This window comes from Rhinopithecus roxellana, chromosome 7 (assembly GCF_007565055.1).
Source record: "Rhinopithecus roxellana isolate Shanxi Qingling chromosome 7, ASM756505v1, whole genome shotgun sequence".
Taxonomy (NCBI): domain Eukaryota; kingdom Metazoa; phylum Chordata; class Mammalia; order Primates; family Cercopithecidae; genus Rhinopithecus; species Rhinopithecus roxellana.
The window spans coordinates 33,628,338-33,636,491 of NC_044555.1; the positions used below are offsets into that span (position 1 = coordinate 33,628,338).

At 44.5% G+C, this 8,154-nt stretch overlaps 1 pseudogene; it reads right to left on the minus strand.

Moving 5' to 3' along the window:
• Positions 1-6,377: 6,377 nt before the first annotated feature.
• Positions 6,378-7,944, minus strand: LOC104663377 (annotated as a pseudogene).
• Between the last annotated feature and the right edge of the window lie 210 nt (positions 7,945-8,154).

The window sequence follows — 8,154 nt, forward strand, 5'->3', positions numbered from 1 at the left end:
GCAATTCTCCTGCCTCAGCCTCCCAAGTAGCTGGGATTACAGGTTCCTGCCACCACGCCTGGCTGATTTTTGTAATTTTAGTAGAGACAGGGTTTCACCATGTTGGCCAGGTTAGTCTCAAACTCCTGACCTCAGGTGATGTACCCAACTCGGCCTCCCAAAGTGCTGGGATTACAGGTGTGAACCACCACGCCTGGCCTAGATTTAATTTTTAAAAAATAAAGCATGAAAGATCCAGTTGACTATCCCTCAGTTCCCTTCCCCAGGTCCCCAAGGTGCATCCCCTGTGAGCCCTCAGTTTCCCTTGTCCTGAATTTGGAGTTTTTCATTCCCATGCATGTTTTGTCCTTCAATTTTATATGAATGTATTCATAAATGTTTTCTAGTAATTTGAAGAACATGATATGGTTTGTTTTGTGTGTCTTGAAACCTTAGACTTGTATTGACACTGTGGGGCCCCTCCTGCAGGTTGCTTTTTATCATTCAACGTTGTCTATATTTGTACACACAGCTCTATATATCTCTTAATTGACATGGTGCTCTCCAGCATCCAAGGACTTCAGGGTCCATTATTTTCTATGATCCTCACAACGAATGTCATGATCCCCTCAGGACTCAAGAAGAATCTGAGACCCAGAGAGTGAAGTGAAGACCACAAAGGGGCAGAGCCCCAGGCTTCTGACTCCTCACTCACTGTGGCTTCCTCTGCTTGGGTGCCATCTGGATAATACCATGAGTCGCATCATTAAGACAAGAAGTGTGAGTAACCAGAGGGCAGGCAAGTGGGAGGGAGAGGAAAGGAGCACGGAGAAGAGGGTAGAAAGCAAGGGTAGACAAGGGAAGGAAGAAAAGGGGGCAGAACCAGCTGAAGGAGCTGTATAGCTTTAAATCTATCAGTGATTCTCATGCTCAACCTTGGCCACTCATTGGAATCACCTGGGGAGCTTCGCCAACTCATGATGCCTGGAATCCACCCCCAGAAATTCTAATATAATTGGCCTAGAAGGAGGACTGAACAGGAGGATGTTTAAAAGCTCCCCAGCTGGTTTGAATGTATAGCTGGGGTTGCAAGTCATTGACTAAGCAAAGCAATTTGTCAGGCAGTAAATTGGCTGAGGGGGCGGAACTCAAAAGCTGGCTTGTTAATGTTAATAAGATCTTACACCTTGAAGGCTGGCTTGATAATACGATGTAAATAAGGTATTGAGATCTTAGGCCTAGATTTTATCAACAGAAATGGGCTAAAATGAAGGAGGTGATAATCCGTTTTCCTTAGTGTTGTTCATACTAGTCTTACACTATTGTGTTCAGTCATTGGGGCTTTGACTTGAAGGAGAGACCAACAATTTTCACAATGAATACCAGTAAACCCCTACAGAGTAACGGAATTCAGCAAACACTCTAAGTACTTCCTTTATGCTGTGCCTGTGCTACAGGGAAGAAAGAGATGAGAAAATCATAATCCTTGCCCTCAAGAAGCTCAGACAAACAGCCAACCTGGACATATGTACAGACAATTAACTCAATGGGCTAAATGCTAGAGATAAGTCCAAGGAACAGAAAGCAGAGAACACCTAACTCTACCTTGGAAAGACTGGCAGAGGGGCTCAGGGTAGGCTTCACAGGAGGGCTGCATGAGTGAACCAAGTCTCGAAGGTTGAGTAGGAGTTGGTTAAGGGCATGGTTGAGGCTGGGAGTTAGGAAGAACATGTGCAAAGGCTTAGGGTGGTAGAAGCACATGGAACACATATGTGGCAGGGGAGAAGCTGGTGATGAGGCTGGAAAGATGGGGGCCTTGTGTGCCATACCCAGAAGTCCTGGCTCGACTCTGTAGGCAGCCAGGCATCATCAAAGCGAGGAATATAGGGAGAGCAGGGAGAGCCTTACGGAGAGGAGGCATCTAAGCTGAGTCTTGGAGGATGAGTAGAATTTCAACAGGCAGGGATGTGGGATGGAGAAGAAGGCTTCCCAAGAAGGGGCAGGAGCAGAAAGAAAAGTGTGAGCAAAGATGTGGAGGCAGGATGAGTTTGACATGTGTCAGACCCAGTGAAGGAATCGATCCTCTGGTAGGAGTGATCACAGTTATCTGAGGCACTTTTTTTTTTTTTTTTTTTTTTTTGAGACTGAGTCTTGCTCTGTCACCCAGGCTGGAGTGCAGTGGCGCCATCTCGGCTCACTGCAAGCTCAGCCTCCCGGGTTCATGCCATTCTCCTGCCTTAGCCTCCTGAGTAGCTGGGACTACAGGCGTCCGCCACCACGCCCGGCTAATTTTTTTGTATTTTTTAGTGGAGACAAGGTTTCACCGTGTTAGCCAAGACGGTCTCGATCTCCTGACCTCCTGATCCACCCGCCTCAGCCTCCCAAAGTGCTGGGATTACAGGTGTGAGCCACTGCACCCAGCCTATCTGGGGCACTTTTTTAAAAAATCTTTTTTTTTTTTTTTTTGAGACAGAGTCTGGCTCTGTCACCCAGGCTGGAGTGCAGTGGTGTGATCTGGGCTCACTGCAACCTCCACCTACCGGGTTGAATTGATTCTCCTGCCTCAGCTTCCCGAGTAACTGGGACTACAGGCATGTGCCACCACACCTGGCTAATTTTTGTATTTTTAGTAGAGATGAGGTTTTGCCATATTGGCCAGGCTGGTCTTGAACTCCTGGTCTCAAATGATCCACCTGCCTCAACCTCCCAGAGTGCTGGTATTACAAGCATGAGCCACTGTGCCTGGGCAAAATATCTTTTTTTTATTTCTTTACTTTCTTAATACACTTACTTTAAATTAAGAAAAAAATGACCAGGCGTGGTGGCTCAAGCCTGTAATCCCAGCACTTTGGGAGGCTGAGACGGGCGGATCACGAGGTCAGAAGATCAAGACCATCCTGGCTAACACGGTGAAACCCTGCCTCTACTAAAAAATACAAAAATCTAGCCGGGAGAGGTGGCAGGTGCCTGTAGTCCCAGCTACTCGGGAGGCTGAGGCAGGAGAATGGCGTGAACCCGGGAGGCAGAGCTTGCAGTGAGCTGAGATCTGGCCACTGCACTCCAGCCTGGGCGACAGAGTGAGACTCCGTCTCAAAAAAAAAAAAGCCTGGCACGGTGGCTTATGCCTGTAATCCCAGCATTTTGTGGAGGCCGAGGCAGGAGGATTGCCTGAGCTCAGGAGTTCAAGAGCAGCCTGGGCAACACGGTGAGACCCTGTCTCAATAAATAAATAAATACATTTTAAAAAGAAAAAAAGGATTAAATATCAATCCCTGGCCTCTACTCCCCTCCCATCCTCCAAGGTGATTCTAATTTATATGGTCTGGTAGTGGAATACTGGTATCAGTATATTTTAAAAGTCCCCCAGGTAATCATAATCTGCAGCTGGGCTTGAGAGCCACAGCTGTAGGGGAGCTGTTGAGGACATGGATGGAAAGGTCGACTAGAGCCAGATACCAGTGACTATAAATTAGCTAATGTTTATTGATTTTTTTTTTTTTTCAGACGTGGTCTCTGTTGCCCAGGCTAGAGTGCACTGGTGCAATCACAGCTCACTGCAACTTTGACCTGCTGGGCTTAAGTGAGCCTCTCACCTCGGTCTCCTGAGTAGCTGGGACCATAGGCATGTGCCACCTTGCCCAGCTAATTTTTAAAAATTTTTTTGTAGAGATAGAGTCTTACTATGTTGCCTAGGCTGGTCTGGAACTCCTGAGCTCAAATGATCCTCCTGCCTCAGCCTCCCAAAGTGCTAGGATTATAGGCATGAGCCACCTCGCCTGGCGTATTGAATGTTAACTGTGTACTATTCACTTAGTGTAGATTAATCCATTTAATCCTCACAACTCTATGAGGATGGGTACTATCATCATCCTTGTGTTGGAGCTGTGGAAACATAATTTGTGCAACGTCATATGCCAAAGTGGCAGTCTGACTTTCAAGGCATATCCTAGAAGGGCTTGTATTCCAGGCTAAGATGTTGGCTTTTCTTCTGTAATCACCTTTGTTAGTTCAATGTGTATTCATCCAGAATTTTTCTTTATGCATCTGAAAGCAAGTACCCATACACATTTCCCCCTTTCTCACACAAAAGGTAGCATACTCTTCTTCTTCTTCTTCTTCTTCGTCTTTTTTTTTTTGAGATGGAGTCTCACTCTGTCACCCAGGCTGGAGTGGAGTGGCATGATTTGGCGCACTGCAACCTCTGCCCCCTGAGTTCAAGCAATTCTGCCTCAGATTACAGGCATGTGCTAAAAAGGTAGCATACTCTTTACACCTTCTGTGCCTTGCTTTTATGAACAATGTATCCTGAAAATCATTACAAATCAGTACATAGAGAGCTTCCCCATTTTTTTAACAGCTCATTAGCATTTCTTTGTATGCATGTACCCTACTTGATTTCATCTTGGATTGGTTTCAGTTTCTGGCTATCAAAATGCTGTAATGAATAATCTTGTTTATGTGCCATTTTGCATATTCCCAGAAATGAAATTGCTGGGTTAAGCGGTAGGTAGATGTGCATTTGTAATTTAAATAGGTGTTGCCAAATTGTCCTCTGTAGATGTACTGTTTTGCATTCCTACCTGCAGCATATGACAGTATGTTGGCACTTAAAAATTTTTTAGATTCGGGGGTATATGTACAGGTTTGTTACATAGGTATATTGCATGATGCTGAGGTTTGGGCTTCTATTGTACCTGTTACCTGAATAATGAATATAGCACCCAATAGGTAGTTTTTCTTTTTTCCTTTTTCTTTTCTTTCTTTCTTTTTTTTTTTTTTTTTTATTTTGACAAGGCCTTGCTCTGTTGCCCAGGCTGGAGTGCAGTGGCGTGATCTCAGCTCACTGTTACCTCTGCCTTCTGGGTTCAAGGGATTCTCCTGCCTCAGCCTCCCAAGTAGCTGGGACTACAGGCATGTGCCACCACCCCGGTTAATTTTTGTATTTTCAGTAGAGACGGGGTTTTGCCTGTTGCCCAGGCTGGTCTCGAACTCCTGACCTCAGGTGATCCACCCACTTTGGCATCCCAAAGTTCTGGGATTTCAGGCGTGAGCCACCGCACCTAGCCACAATAGGTAGTTTTTCAACCTTTGCCCCTTCCCTCACTCTCTCCTTTTGGAGACCCCAGTGTCTATTGTTCCCATCTTTATGTCTGTGTGTATCCAATGTTTAGCTCCCACTTGTAAGTGAGAACATGTAGTATTTGTTTCTTTTTTCCCAATTAGATCCTGATATTTTAGGGTCAGGTGTGGTGGCTCATGCTTGTAATCCCAGCACTTTGGGAGACCAAGGCGGGTGGATTGCTTGAGCTCAGGAGTTTGAGACGAGCCTTGGCAACAAGTCAAAACCCCATTCTACAAAAAGTATTAGCCAGGCGTGGTGGCATGCGCCTGTAGTCCCAGCTACTCAGGAGGATGAGGTGGGAGGATTGCTTGAACCCAAGAGGTGAAGGTTGCAGTGAGCTGAGATCACACCACTGCACTCCAGCCTAGGCGACACAGTGAGACTCTGTCTCAAAAAAAAAAAAAAAAAAAAAAAAAAAATCCTGATATTTAAATGTGGATTTTTTTCCAACTTTTATTATAGATCAAAGGGTACATGCGCAGATTTGTTACATGGGTAAATTGCATGACACTGAGGCTTGGGGTCCCAATCATCATATCGCCCAGGCAGTAAGCATAGTACCCAACAGGTGGTTTTTCAGCCCACGCCCTTCTCTCTCCCTCTCCCATCTAATGGTTCCCAGTGTCTATTTTTCCCATCTTTTTTTGTTTGTTTTAGTTTTCAAGATAATTTTTATTTTTACTTCTTTTAAAAAATGAACATTAATATTCAATATATATGTGTACCTTAAAACTTCACCCAGGTTTACAAAAATTAGTCGGACATGGTGGCACATGCCTGTAATCCCAGCTACTCGGGAGGCTGAGGCAGGAGAATCTCTTGAACCCGGGAGGCAGAGGTTGCAGTGAGCTGAGATCGCGCCACTGCACTCCAGCCTGGGCGACAGAGCAAGACTCCATCTCATAAAAAAAACAAAAACGAAAACAAAACTACAAAAAAAGCTTCACCCAGCCTACTCTGGGCACACTGTCCATGGGTTAGTCCTGCTCTGTAAGGAGCAGTAAAAAACAACAAAATCTCCCAATTTAGTGAAAACAAGGCATTCAATGGCAGACCAGCAGCAGAAACTGCTTATTACCTAATAATCATTTTATGAAGTCATATCTATATAAAAACAAACACTAAAGAGAATAGACAACTAAAGTGACAGGCATAATTATAAATAAATACCAGATTACCAGATTTTAAATAGTAATCTGTAAAAGTTTTACTACCTAAGGATTTTCATTCAAAGGAGAAAAAATACATAGTAACACCAAGCTTGCAGAATGGGGAGTTAACAGATACATTTTCTCTTAATGGAAACCCATCTAGCTTCAGTAACATTTCTGGATGAAGCATCAAGTTACTGTTGCCCCCTTTTTTTTTTTTCTTTTTTTTGAGATGGAGTCTCTGTAGCCAGGCTGGAGTGCAGTGGTGTGATCTCAGCTCACTGCAACCTCCGCCTCCTGGGTTCAAGCCATTCTCCTGCCTCAGCCTCCCGAGTAGCTGGGACCACAGACGCGTGCCATCACGCCCAGCTAATTTTTGTATTTTTAGTAGAGACGGGGTTTCACCATATTGGCCAGGATGGTCTCAATCTCTTGACCTCATGATCCGCCTGCCTTGGCCTCCCAAAGTGCTGGGATTACAGGCATGAGTCACTGCGCCCAGGTTTTGGTTTTGTTTTTGTTTTTGTTTTTGAGATGGAGTTTCACTCTTGTTGCCTAGGCTGGAGTGCAATGGTGCGATCTTGGCTCACAGCAACTTCTGCCTCCCGGGTTCAAGCTATTCTCCTGCTTCAGCCTCCCGAGTGGCTGGGATTACAGGCATGTGCCACCACGCCCGGCTAATTTTGTATTTTTAGTAGAGATGAGGTTTCTCCTTGTTGGTCAGGCTGGTCTGGAACTCCCGAACTCGGGTGATCTGTCCACCTCAGCCTCCCCCAGTGCTGGGATTAAAGGCTTGAGCCACCGTGCCTGGCCACTATTGCACATTTTAAAAAGACTGGTCCAGCTGTGTTTCCTCTCATTTTAAATCCTTCTCTTAATTTAAAGTATTGGCAGGAGCATCATTACATAGATTGTCTAGAATGTCTTTGTTTAATCCATTTGACTCCTCCTTTTGATCTTCATCAGTATTAACCTCTTCAATGTCTGTACCCTGGGTGTATTCATTAACATTATCATTTCCTAGGGACTATTACTCAGCAGCTTTGCCTGCCTTCTTTCTGAGGTCGGTTGTTTATTTCTCTCAATCCTTTGTTGTTGCTCTTCTGTTAGGCTTCTACTTGACTCAGAAGCAAACATCTCACTTTCAGATGAGTTTGTCAGAAAGGGATCTAATACAGCAGCAGTTACACAATGTCCATTATTTTCCCCAACTTCATCATTATTGCTAACAACATATTCATGTAAAATAGGGAGATCAAGTCAAATTCATTTTAAACAGGTCTGAATTTCCTTTTTATTTCTCAGATATTCAACTCGGTCAATAAAATCCTCAAACTGCAGTTTAGGGAATTACCTATGTGCCCAGTGTCCCATGTGTCTAATTAGCATCTTTAAGTCTTCAGCCTCATGACTTTTACCTTTGAATTTTGCCCTATCAAATACATGCCTTAAGGCTGGAAGCCCTCTCTCTGAAATTAATCTGTGAGCATCCAGCTTGGATATATTTATTTTAACTGCTCTCTTTGAAGGCACAGGAACAAGTGCTCCACTTCCTGATTCTTTATCAGGTTCAGCTCCTTCACCATCTTGTCTCTCTGGAGAGGCTGGAGGTAGGAAAGGAGGAAAAGTTTCATCTTCTACATGCTCATAATCTAGAAGGTCAATCATGCCATTCTCCTATGGTTCTAGCATCTTTTCCTCTGGCTTTCCTCCCTTTCTGGACGCTCCTTCTGGATTTTCTTTCCAGGTTCATCTAGCCTCACGCAGACAGCAGAGGCCATAGCGCAGAGCTCGGTGTGCAAAGTAAGCGTGCTTCTCCTATTTTTCCCATCTTTACATTCATGTGTATTCAGTGTTTAGCTTCCACTTATAAGTGAGAACATGTAGTTTTTTTTTTTTGTT